Source organism: Schistocerca gregaria, chromosome 1 (assembly GCF_023897955.1).
Source record: "Schistocerca gregaria isolate iqSchGreg1 chromosome 1, iqSchGreg1.2, whole genome shotgun sequence".
Taxonomy (NCBI): Eukaryota; Metazoa; Arthropoda; class Insecta; order Orthoptera; family Acrididae; genus Schistocerca; species Schistocerca gregaria.
This window is the reverse complement of record NC_064920.1, coordinates 319,492,509-319,505,542: the sequence shown is the minus strand read 5'-3', so window position 1 is coordinate 319,505,542 and position 13,034 is coordinate 319,492,509. Positions and strand designations below refer to the sequence as shown.

Sequence of the window (13,034 nt, the reverse complement as noted above, 5' to 3'; positions counted from 1 at the left end):
AAGTTCGGTGGCAGGAGGAACAAGACTTTTGGTCAGGTGACTACAGGGTTATAAACACAAAATCAAATAGGGGTAATGCAGGAGTAGGTTTAATAATGAATAGGAAAATAGGAATGCGGGTAAGCTACTACAAACAGCATAGTGAACGCATTATTGTGGTCAAGATAGATACGAAGCCCACACTTACTACAGTAGTACAAGTTTACATGCCAACTAGCTCTGCAGATGACGAAGAAATTGATGAAATGTATGATGAGACAAAAGAAATTATTCAGATAGTGAAGGGTGACGAAAATTTAATAATCATGGGTGACTGGAATTCGGTAGTAGGAAAAAGGAGAGAAGGAAACGTAGTAGGTGAATAAGGACTGGGACAAAGATCTGAAAGAGGAAGCCGCCTGGTAGAATTTTGCACAGAGCACAACTTAATCATAGCTAACACTTGGTTCAAGAATCATAAAAGAATGCTGTATACATGGAAGAAGCCTGGAGATACTGACAGGTTTCAGATAGATTATATAATGGTAAGACAGAGATTTAGGAACCAGGTTTTAAATTGTAAGGTAAGACATTTCCAGGAGCAGATGTGGACTCTGACCACAATCTAATGGTTATGACCTGTAGAGTAAAACAGAAGAAACTGCAAAATGGTGAGAATTTAAGGATATGGGACCTGGATAAACTAAAAGAACCAGAGGTCGTGCAGAGTTTCAGGGAGAGCATAAGGGAGCAATTGACAGGAATTGGAGGGCAGCGTGGAGGGTAAAAATCGTAGAGGGAGACCAAGAGATGACTACACTAAGCAGATTCAGAAGGATGTACGTTGCAGTATGTACTGGGAGATGAAGAAGCTTACACAGGATAGAGTAGCATGGAGAGCTGCATCAAACCAGTCTCAGGACTGAAGACCACAACAACAACAGAATAAGATGAATTATCTTTTTCCCCGCTAAAATTGTACTTGGCGAGGTGAAGCACTATTATTTTCATCGTTACACTGGCGTATTATGAAAGCATGCAGTTTTAAGTGACATACCACATTAAAGATTACTCCAGTCTCCAAAATTATGACTGTACGTATGTGTGTGATACACTTAATTTGGGCATCCACTGTGCCTTGCACCAAGTGAGTATCCATATCGAACCTCAGTCAGGTTTTGGGTGCCAAATGTACCTTAACCTGCCAGTTACATCAGCAGCGTCAATGAAGTGAGCCTTCTGTGTTTTGTACTGATGTGAAACAAATATTTACGTATTTTGAGAAAAAATACAGATAATTTTTGAGTTCTTTGCAGTGCTATTTTACTTTCAGTGCAAAGATCGTATTTTCATCCCTGGTCACGTGGTCAGAGATCGAACTTCCCCTGTATGGAATCTTGTCTTGGTTTTTATAATGCTGATGGCAGTTCTCTCCCATTGTCTTGGAGGTTATAAGTGATGGTATGTATGTGTGTGTGTGACATGGAAATAACATTGTACATTTCATTTGAGTATCATTGCGCCTTGCATCAAGTGGGCAAAAAGACTGAACCACAGTTAGTTTTAGGGTCAAAGTGTGACTTAACCTATAACTTACACCACTACTATAAAGCGAGGCACATGTGTGTTGTACTGTTATGCAACAATAACACAGGCAATTTCGACTTGGGACATTTACTTTGAGAATCCATTGTGTCCTGTATTAAGACAGTACAAAGATCAGACCACAGTCGGGTTTTAGGTGTCGGGTTTTAGGTGCCTCTTGTACCTAACCTGTGAATTATTATTAGTGAGCCACATGGGTTTCGTACTGATATACAACAAATCTTCACATATTTTGATAAATAGAATAGAAAATTTAGACATAGAAATGACAATGGGGCATTTAAATTGAGGCTCCACTGTGCCTTGCAACAAGTGGAAGCAAAGATCCAACCAGAGTCGGGTTCCAGCGCCAACGGGTACAGAGAACAAGTAGGCTGACTCTGGGATACATTTTTCTTGGTGGTAAAATACTGGAATGTAACTGGAACAGCAAAATGTGTGTGTGTGTGTGTGTGTGTGTGTGTGTGTGTGTGTGTGTGTGTGAGAGAGAGAGAGAGAGAGAGAGAGAGAGAGAGAGAGTGTGTGCTTGTGTGTGTGTGTGTGTGTGTGTGTGTGTGTGTGTGTGTGTGTGTACAGGACCACTGCGAGACAGTACGGTCTGGAACAAGATGTGTTCTTGGGCCCAATCTCCAAATATAGCAATCCTATTTCACTGTTATTTTGAAGAGGGTCTGAAATGATTTAAACATAGCATAATTCGGGGAATATTGGAAACACAAAAAATAGAATAAATATAATTTTTTGTTACACAGTAAGCATATGTTCACAAATGCAATTTATACAATAATAAGGGACGTTGCAGGAGATACTGCTGACGAAATTTGAGCGAACTAACAATTGTTAATGGCGTAGCAGGTTAGAGCAGCGTTCGCGGTAGTATACACAGGTACATTGTCAAGCCACTATGAATAGCAGTATCTTCGGCTGCATGTTGGATGCAGTGTTGTTCCGTATTACAGAGCATGTAAATATTCAAGGATATTACTCCAACGTCCCCAAAGAAATCGAACGCAGTGAACTGACGCAAAGCAGGAAGTTTACTGTGTATAACTACGTGGCAGAATGACTGTTCCTAGTTTTCTAATGTCATAGAGAACGAGAACATAAACAATATTTATCAATAACACAGTGTCTGCAAATGAAACGTTTCCTATAAAAAAATGCCAGCGCTCGTCACTCAGGTTTTAGACGCCTTTGTTCCGGCTGGTATTCTTACCATAGAAACAATGAACTGCTGAAGATAGTTTGTATAATTTGTTTCGAGAATTAAAATTGATAACACTGTTTCTCCATGAAAGTGTGGAAAGATAGGCTTCTTATTTACAGAACTGACGCTAAAAGTTAAATGTCCTGCGTCCAGTATGTAATTTTTTCCGAGTACATTTTCTGCATTCTAATTTCCACACATATTTTCACTCAGGATTAGAATAAGTTTCGGCAGCTACAAATTTCATAACATTTATAAATATATTTGTAATTTTCATTATATTTAATTACATCAGTTTCGTAGAAAGAAAACATTGTGTAGCACACTTGCATGATATGCAGTTACTATGATAGTGCTCTGTACTTCACGCTCATTTTGCAATGAAGTCCTTCCAGCATTATTATTACAATATAGGACTACAGTTTCTTTCAACCCGGTTTAAGTTCAAAACTACGCAATTATGGACATTGTTTTATTAACAAAAATGTTTAGTTTCGTGCCCTCTGTTATATCAGAAAAGTAGGAATAGTTAAATGCACCGAGAAGAAATGCCACTGCCATAACACTTTCAATAAAGAGGAGACTGAAAAAATAATAATAAATATTGCTTTGGAAAGTATCTGTCTAGTGATACTCAGAATAAATTTATTTATAGTTGCACCCATCATGCTATAACCGCCATCTTGGAACAAAGAGAAAATGTGAAGTATTATTGAATTATTGTTGGTGCAACGCCCTATTCAAATCAAGTTGAACAGTCAACATTCACCCCGAATTATATTTACTTCAATAAGGAAACTGAGAAATATAAAATAAATGAACTGCGCTTGCAATCCGCCGATTGTAATTAGAAAACAGCACATTTAATTTGATCAACACACAGTCCTATCAGTGAATGACGCAGACAAGGTTATGATAATGGAAGCAATATAAGTGGGGTTTGTGAAGGAGCTCAGACACATTTTCTTCAGTGGAATCATCTTGCTAATCTTTTTCCGTGTGTTTGTCATAACCTAAACTTACGTGTAATACATACAGGTGGGAGTCTCATTCATGATGCAGATACCTTTTTCGGAGTAGTTGAACAACTGTACAACGTGTTCAGTTGCAGTCCTCAACGATGGGAAATCCTGAAACAGAGGAGTGAGGACGCTGTAAGACTAATTGTAGCTCACTTGGATAATATTACCGTCGCAGTTGAAACTTCCAGAGACTTAATTTGTCAGCTGAAAAACATTCTGTGGTACGGGGCGTTTTGGATTATGTGAGATCTTTAAAGTGTTTAACCGTGATATCAATTTAGCTAAAGTTATAGGTCCCAAAGGTCTCTCTCTCTCTCTCTCTCTCTCGCTGCCCGAAAAGGCCTCGGAAGGCCCAAGGGTACCCACGACTCTAGAAGCTGTACTACATTACTGAGCTAATATGCAGCTGTCGCCAAGTGGCGCCCATGCACTTGGACTAGTCTATTAAGCCCCTCGTAAACGATGAATTTGTCAAACTTTAATATATTTCCCGTTTGTTAAACATAAAGCGTTTTAGATATGTGTAAGAGAAATTCTGATTGACAGAAAATTTGACAAGATGGCGAATTTTCTTGTAGTTGATGTTTCACCGCATATGTTTAGTGAAAAAGAGTTTTATTACAACTTACCACATTGTATCGTGAGTTTCCGCAATGATGAAAACTGCGATCGAGGGTAAAAACAAAATGACATTGCGTCTTTCCCAGCTATACATTAAGCAGGAAGAGATTAAGGAGAAAAACTACAATCCACGCACAACATACAAGCGTGACTGCTATAAAATAAAAAAGAATCGAAATTTTGTGGCTTTTCCACGGAAGATGTGCATGTGGCAGACTGGAGATAGCTCTGTGCAAACTGGAGTAGTATGAACAGTTCTCGCTGTCCGAATGAGTTTGGGTCTTCCTATGGGCGTGGTAAGGTTCGTAGATTGTTTGGCAGACATGTGTGGGCATGTGGGGAAGCTGCAGACGAACCAGTGATGGACTTATACACAGTCCTTTATACACGGACATGAACAAGCTTTTAATTATTCCTTCCGCCTAGTACAGTTATTCAAGTGCATTTTCTTCATGAGGTAAGGTTCCGCGCTGGGCGGCAGGTGCAGTCACGGCCCGTGGAGCAGGTAGGCGAGTTGCTTACACAGTGGAGCACTGCTACGGTGCGCTGACGCGGGGCTCGTCCGTCGATAATATTGTGGTTAATACCGCGAACGGTGTAGGTGCACAAGTGATTCTGTGGGTCTATTCTGAATTTTACACGAACAACGACGCGGCACAGCACGCTAATGGTTCGGTTATCGTTGCTATAGCACGTGGTTGCTATAGTACGCGGCGGCGCCAACATCGTGCGTGGCCCGGCTACAGCGCGGAGCAGGCAGCGATGTCGGCTGGGAAAGCGGAAGGTCACGGTGCTGCTCAGAATTCGAACTGTTGGCTAGGCTGGCGACGGTTAGCGATCCGGCGAGGCGGTGACTGGAGCGGTCTAGGCTTTCCAGGCTGGGCAGACAGGCGGGGGTCTCTCCTTCGTGGCCCAGTGGCGGCAGAAGGCACGAATGGGTCTCACTTACTGCCCAGATGGCCGGCTGGGTCGGGGAATTTCTCCGCTCAGGGACTGGGTGTTGTCTTCATCATCATTTCATCCCCTTCCGGCGCGCAGGTCGCCCAATGTCGCGTCGAATGTAATAAGACCTGCACCGAGGCGGCCGCACCTGCCCCGTAAGGGGCCTCCCGGCCAATGACGCCAAACGTTCATTTCCATTACCGGCCTGATTTCGTCACACGGACACCAGGAACATTGATGTTGTAGACGTCCACTCAGCTCGACAGTCTTCGACCGGCGCCTAGCTGACTCCAGTATGTGGCCTCACTGCAGTTCTAGACTCTCACTTCTGCTTCAAGTTCGCCTAGAGTTTTTTCCTATTACATAGACTATATGTTCGCACGCTGCGATATTTTCATGCACTATCGTTAGAGGACCAAGCAGAAGACAATAAATTTTCGCATGCTTGTATCTTATTTTCAGTGTGAGGACGAAATAACTCAACAAGTTGGTAAAAGTTTTACTGTCCATTCGGAGGAAGCTGATTTAATCTACGGGTTTTCACGTGTATCTTTCTCTCTCATTTTAAAACATTCCGTAGGCCAGCATCTTGTTTCCTTCATCTTCTTTAAACTCAGAGCCAAAGTAAATGTTAGAAATGCTTTATCTGCATTTGTAGTCATCTCCACTTGTGTGTAACTACAGCCTGCAGAAACAGCATCTGCTTCAAAAATCCGGTTAAACTGACGAACTTTGTTGGTACGTGTATGGGCTTTTTGATAAATCCCTGGCTACTAAGAGCGAATTCAGAAAAGAAGTTTGATCATTTGTGAGATGCCTCAAACTGCGCACTCAATGCATGCATTCACTCATTCAACGTGAAGTTGAATGCCGTGTGCAACTTTACGCTGGAGGATTTATAACAATAATATTGCTGACTCAGCAACACTGAAATATATTAGGAACCGATGATTGATAAATATTGCTATGGTTATGTTCTAAAAAACGCAGTTGATACCAAATTTGTTTTACAGTACCAGCCTGATGCTTGCCAACTGAGGACCCTGGGGAATCCGAACGTTTGAGAGACGCGCCCCCCCCTCCCCCCTCTTCACATTTGGACTCCTATCATTTCACTCCCCCTCCCGCTCTCTCATCAAGGCTCTGTGTGTGTGTGTGTGTGTGTGTGTGTGTGTGTGTGTGTGTGTGTGTGTGTGTGTGCGCCCAAATCCCATGCCTCGCCACCACCTGTATACACACAGGTTATAACTTCATGAGGAGGGTACTCACATGGGAATGGACCAATGCGGCACGTCGAATCCTACCCTGAAATTTTTAAACAGGAAGAACCTAAAAAAGAGAAAAGAAAAAAAGGCTATGTCAAAATTATAGCTGCTAAGTATGTTAAAAATGTCTTAAATCATTTATTTTTTGAATAATTGCTACCCAAGTTACTGGCAGATAAAGAAAATCGAGGTAGTGTATGACGATAAACGCAGGCGGCTTCCATCAATAGGGACATTAACTTGTTGACTTTAAATATTTTAGAATACTAGCCATAGCACAGTTCTTATGATAATTTTCTAACAATGAATATTTTCCTAACAATGAAACAGTTCCTTATTTGTTCCCTGTAGTCGTCACAAAAATGGGAACTGTCTACTGGACGACGAAAATCATCAATTTGGTTACACCAGACACACCTGGCAAAAAAAAAAAAAAAAATTAATGCATTCTGGCACTTCACAGTAAATACTAGTTTTGTTTACAGAGAAGTTGGATGGAGTAAGAAATGGTCGTAGCCTTGTTCTGCATGTTGTACTGTAAACAGGCATACCGCATCAAATTCGTAAAACTGTGGACGAATCCAACAAAAACAATGAATTATTCTTTGCAACTGTTAAGAAGACGTTTCGGATGTAATACTGAAAATTATTCTTTCGTATTTTTCCAGATTTTACTACGTCAAATACAAAATTTTTGCACAAATCGGCCAGCGCCAGTGTTAAATAGCAGTGGATTTACTGATTTCGCAGCTTGTATCTCTCTTTAGGAACATCAAGGCAAATTACGATTTATACACACCAAGAAGCTTCGTCTACACGTCATCATTACCTATTAATCAAACCTCTTCTACATGTTTACTCGAAGTAAACTTCGTAATTTTCCTACTTCCTTTTCCGCGTAACTTCCTGAATTCGTTTAACAGGGTCGAAGAAGCCGGGAACTCTATAAAATTCAACTCACTTGCAATTCAGAGAATCCAACCTCGAAGGTCTCCCTCGGTAACGGTGCACTGGCCCTTTTGAACAGTTCTAAGTCTTTCTAATAGTTTTTTTTTCACACTTTTGCGAGTTTCATATTGGTACATATTTAATACTTGTTGTAAATCTTTCTTCCATTTATAGAACACAAGATCAAATTTTACGAAACGAAACTGGCTTTGCAAGCTGCTTAACTTGATTCATTTTTGTCCCTCCCTCGTTTAACCAAATAATTTATAACCTTTTTTGTCACTGAAAGCTATTACTGAACATATTATGTTTGGATTATGAAGGTACTGTGTTGTGTTTTGGACTTTTACTAGCGCAACCATAATCCATCGAACCGAAATTCACAACATCGTCAGAGTTCATTTCCTGTTTCTTATAATGATTCCACAATTTCAACAAAATGTCGACATCATTTGGGTGAACGTTGAAGAAATTAACTAATGAATAACGCACATATAGGTATGCCTGCAACATTCTTCAAATATCATTTTTGCATAATCGGCAGCAGTGGAGTTCGTGAATATACATTCTAGGTGTTAACAAGTTTTTAGATTCCGATGAATTTGAGAGTGTGAAATTAATAGCACCTACTGTACAACAGTTATGCTTATCAACAATGCAACTACAGCCACTGCCAATAATAATAATAACAATAATAAGATGCATAACTGACCTAACGCGAGCATTGTATTGGTGGAATTTTGTTGTTTAGTAGATAATTAAGTACAGTTTAAGGTAACAGCGAAATAATTTGTAAGCTTTCGCAACACTCCATTTCGCATTTTTGTATAAGTGGGAAATAAATTAACTAATGAATAACTCATATGTAGGTATGCCTGCAACGTTCTTTAAATATCATTTCTGCATAGTTGGCAGCAGTGGCGGTTCGTGAATATACATTTAATCTGCCAGGAAGTTTCATACATTCGAGGTGTTCACAAATTTTTAGATTCCGATGAATTTGAGAGTGTGAAATTAATAGCACCTGCTGAATTTTCATGTATACAATGTAGGCCTACAGCGCGGATACACCCGACTCACCATAATAACATGTTTCAGAAGCACAAATAACTGCTGCACTCTCACAATCGACGGTGATGTGGTTTTGGCCTTATGATTCTCAGTGCCTAAAACGGATTACTGTATGATAAAATTCGTAACTTAATATACTATAACTTATTCAGAAACTCACAAAATAAGTATTCTGTCAGTACATCTTTAACATATACTGACGTCCGATCTAATTTTACGACATTATACAGTGAATGAATTAGCATATTTGAGGAGCGTGGTATCATCTAGCAGGATTTATGCCGAGTGAAAGGGATAAAAGTCTGCCACAGTGTGCGACCATCTGGTGGAACTCACGCAAACTTGTAGTTGAGTGGCAAGCGATAGCTGTGGAGATCGTGAACCATGCTCTTTACCAGGTCCGTACATATTGTATTTGGCCCGTAAGGCTAAGACTCCTGTAACCTGAGCTGAACTGTCCGCCATATTTCCCCAAAGTATAGGATATTCATACTTATTTACACATTAGTCACGATGCGAGTGGGGATGTCAAATTAAATGTTTTGAAGAATTTGTCGTAAGTATGGGTAGCTGCTCAGTTGTGAAGTGCAGTGACTATTGCAGAAATGGTTTTCGCATGTTTATGTTTCCTAGTGACCCTGAATGAAGAAAAATATGGTCCATAGACTACCGGAGAGACAATTGGGAATCTCCAGACGCTCAGTTGTGTATTGTAAATATACGGTAATAAAAGTAGTTGTAAGCATTAAACCAGTTGTGCGAAATTACGCCTCTTCCCAGCCGAAAACTATAGTGAAGCAATTTGTCTCAAAATTTTTCGATTCCGGAGGTTTTTTGCTGTTGGAAAAGTGGAGATGAATATTTATGATATATTTATATGTCTTATCATAAACATACAAACACAAACTTAATAATATTTAACCCTATTTCTTATACAGGCACGGTAGAACGTTTGATAGTTCAGATAGTTTTATAGGGGATTGGTCATAGTGAGGGAACCTTCATAGGTAACATAACCTTCAAAGGATAAAGGTTTTACCACAATGCAACAAGCAACAAACCTATCACTTAGGACATAAAATCAATAATGGTTAAATGATAGATGGAACTATCAATAAAAATTCGTTTCAGTGTAAAATGAAACTATACTTTCCGCCACATCTTTACAACAAAAATATGGCATTTCTTTAAGTACCTCATTTTGAATTTAAAAAACTAAACACCTCTTTTACAACTGTCTATATACAGGCAAAACTAATACATAACAACGGGTTGTTACTGCATAAAACCCATATCTGAAGACATTGGTACTGAGTTCTTAATTCTTTAAATTTAATATTTACAAACAATCATGCAAGATTCGAGACAGCGTTTCTATAGGCGTGGAGTATTACATTTCAATTTTCTGTTCTATGAAAAGTGAATTCTAAATCACTGTTTGTTTCACTTCGTACATGCACTACCAAATATTTTTTAAGAAATACTATAAGAAATTGCATGAAAAGGCTAACCACACACAACGTAAACACTGATAAGTCCTCATACATGGGGAAAACACGGCGGACGATTCAGCCTTTTATACAGGAGCTCTACGTAAGGGAAGTTGCGCATCCGCAAAGGTTCTTAAAATGTGCACAACTGAGTGCGTGCTCATGACACTGATGCCAAGTTTCACAAAGTCTAGAGGAACTGAGCGCGGCAGATTTAAGCGACGTACCTTTCAGACTGCAACATCTCTGTTACGTTTTAACAACATTCAAAGATAAATAACCAATAAATACGCAAGGTGTCGAAAGTTAGCGTGTTCATGTGCTCTTATACAGCAGCCGCCACTGATTGGCAACATTAATTGGATTCCACGTTACTGCGAAACTCTGCATCAAGACAGACGCTATTAGCAAGCATATAAACAAAAAGCCAGCTTTATCTACATTGTTAACACTTAGTCACACCACAAAAAACTGCAAAGTATTCTGGATATTAAATGAATTGCAAATTCGAGTGAGTAGTAAATGTGAACAATTCTGTCGAAGTATTAACGGAAACTAAAATTCGCTTTACAAATTACTATTGCGTTGTATGAATTAACAAGACGTACATAAAATTCATTTTGTATTTACCACAAGTTTAGGAAATTCAACTAACAGATGAACACTTGTTTTCACTCGAAATTGTAAGAATATCTTATTTGTAGAAAGCATTTGAATTAGGTGATCAAACTAGAACATCCTTCAAAGTAAATGGTGGCAAGTGGAACTGCGGTTTGTCCAAGAACGTAAGGTTGACACTGCAGGTACACGATATCCCAGTTTTTTCTTGAATAAGTTGTAACTTTTCTGCGCTACAGTGTGCAAAAAAAACGACATGCAAAATAATGTTCTCTTTGACCCGTAGAACACATTTCGACCCCTGTAACAAACTTCTTTCCTGATTGAGAGAAATTATTTTGGGCAGTATTCGATTAATTTGACGAGACACAAGTGAATTTATCACTTTCTTCATTGTGAATACGTCGTTTCGTTGATGACAACTGACTTCGAAGACCTTTAATATGTGCTTGCAGTTTCATCAGTGATTGCAGACCGAGCGCCGCCACACGGCAGGTCTAGTCTAGAGAGACTCCCTAGCAATCGTCCCAGTTATACAGCCGACTTTATAACGATGGTTCACTGCCTACAGACGCTCTCATTTGCAGAGACGATAGTTTAGCATAGCCTTCTGCTACGTCATTTGCTACGACCTAACAAGGGGCCATATTCAGTAATTAGAATGAATTCTGAACAGACAATATTGTGAATCATGTACCGTCACGAGCGACGTTCATCATTAATGGATTAAAGTTAAGTATCAAACAAATTACGTCCGCTTTCTGAAATCTAATTCCTTGTCATATTCCAGACCTCACGTCAGTATAGTTCTTCCCTCCTCACGCCAGCCTGCGTGAGCTAAAACGCGTGCATTTCGGCCTCAACTAGTAACACTGTGTTGGCTTTTCTGCCAACCCAACAAAAGCTTTTGCTTGGTCCCTGTTGTTCTTCTGTGGATCTAACAAAAATCAAATGGCTCTGAGCACTATAGGACTTAACTTCTGAGGTCATCAGTCCCCTAGAAATTAGAACTACTTAAACCTAACTAACCTAAGGACATCACACACATCCATGCCCGAGGCAGAATTCGAACCTGCGACCGTAGCGGTCGCGCGGTTCCAGACTGTAGCGCCTAGAACCGCTCGGCCACCCTGGCCGGCCTGTGGATCGAACATTTGTTGAAAGATTCTTTCCCTTCTTCTGTTACACGTGGTGTGTTAGCACTGGCGTGAATATTACGAGGCAAATTACACGAAGGAAATGCATCGCTCTTCAGCACTCGTTTCCGCGGTAAATTTAGCAGTTACGAACGCAAGTCTCTGACAGAACCAGTTTCTCTGAAATAATGAGAGCATATTCTAGCATTTGCAACATCCACAGTGTCCGTTTCATAGCATTTCGACAGCTAAATCCTTTGCAGACATGAGTCGCGAAGGAAAGCCCGAAGCACTACTTCCGTCCCTTTAGTTTTGCGATTGTCGGAACTACAGCCAACAACAGCACAACCTGGCAATGCTTGCACACACTCAACACAATTTCAATTGCAAATAATCCACTACACAAAAGCGACTAAGCGAAAACAGTAACATTCACGAAACCACAGAGCCCAACATACAAATATGGGCGCAAATGTTCCGCTCTGACGTCATGCGCACATTGGCATAAACACGTTTGCTTCTGCGCAGCGATTACTGTGCCCCGCTGGGTGCCGTGCTTTTACTTTACTGTACTTACGTGCAGTCAGCGAAGGATACGTGCCTGCTATATTGCACATGCGCTATCTGTTACAGCTAGGGAGGGGTGTACATATGAGTGACATTTCATAAATAATTTAGACTATTTTTTCTTTTACTTACATGTTGTTTTCTTATGTCTCTTTACAGTCCTTCAATATATTCTCCCTGCTTCTCTACAACTGAATTCCTACGTCTCGGAAGCACTATTATTCCATACAGGACACCACTTCTGTTCATCTGTCGAACGGCTCGGGTAACGGTGGTAGAAAGCTCTTTCAGAGGAAGATAACGACGTCCACAAGTACGTTATTTCAACTTCGGGAACAAATCAAAGTCTGATGGATTCATGTCCGGGCTGGACGGAGCATATGGCAACACTTCCAATTTGTATTTGCGCTGTTTTTGGACTACAGTATTGCTGATATGAGGGTAAACATTGTCGTGGTGAATGTGTGACTCAACCATGAACAAGTGAGGTCGGGCTTTGTGAATTTTTCTGCGCACGTTTTGCATGAAGTTGCGATGAAGCTACGATAATACACAGCTGCAAC

At 40.3% G+C, this 13,034-nt stretch overlaps 1 protein-coding gene across 9 annotated transcripts in view; it reads right to left on the bottom strand.

The window, feature by feature from the left end:
• LOC126343484 (COMM domain-containing protein 4-like) overlaps positions 1-13,034 on the bottom strand; it is a 492,684-nt gene that overhangs the window by 405,458 nt on the left and 74,192 nt on the right. For 2 of the 9 annotated variants that reach the window (XM_050001946.1, XM_050001949.1), the window contains exon 3: positions 6,646-6,705. The exons of 4 other annotated variants lie outside the window; for them this stretch is intronic. The gene's annotated coding sequence lies outside the window, so the exon portion shown is untranslated. Of the gene's footprint in view, positions 1-3,814; positions 3,836-3,857; positions 3,922-6,645; positions 6,706-13,034 lie in introns of those variants that run through there. 3 more of the 9 variants (XM_050001944.1, XM_050001942.1, XM_050001945.1) reach the window with 2 other exon arrangements.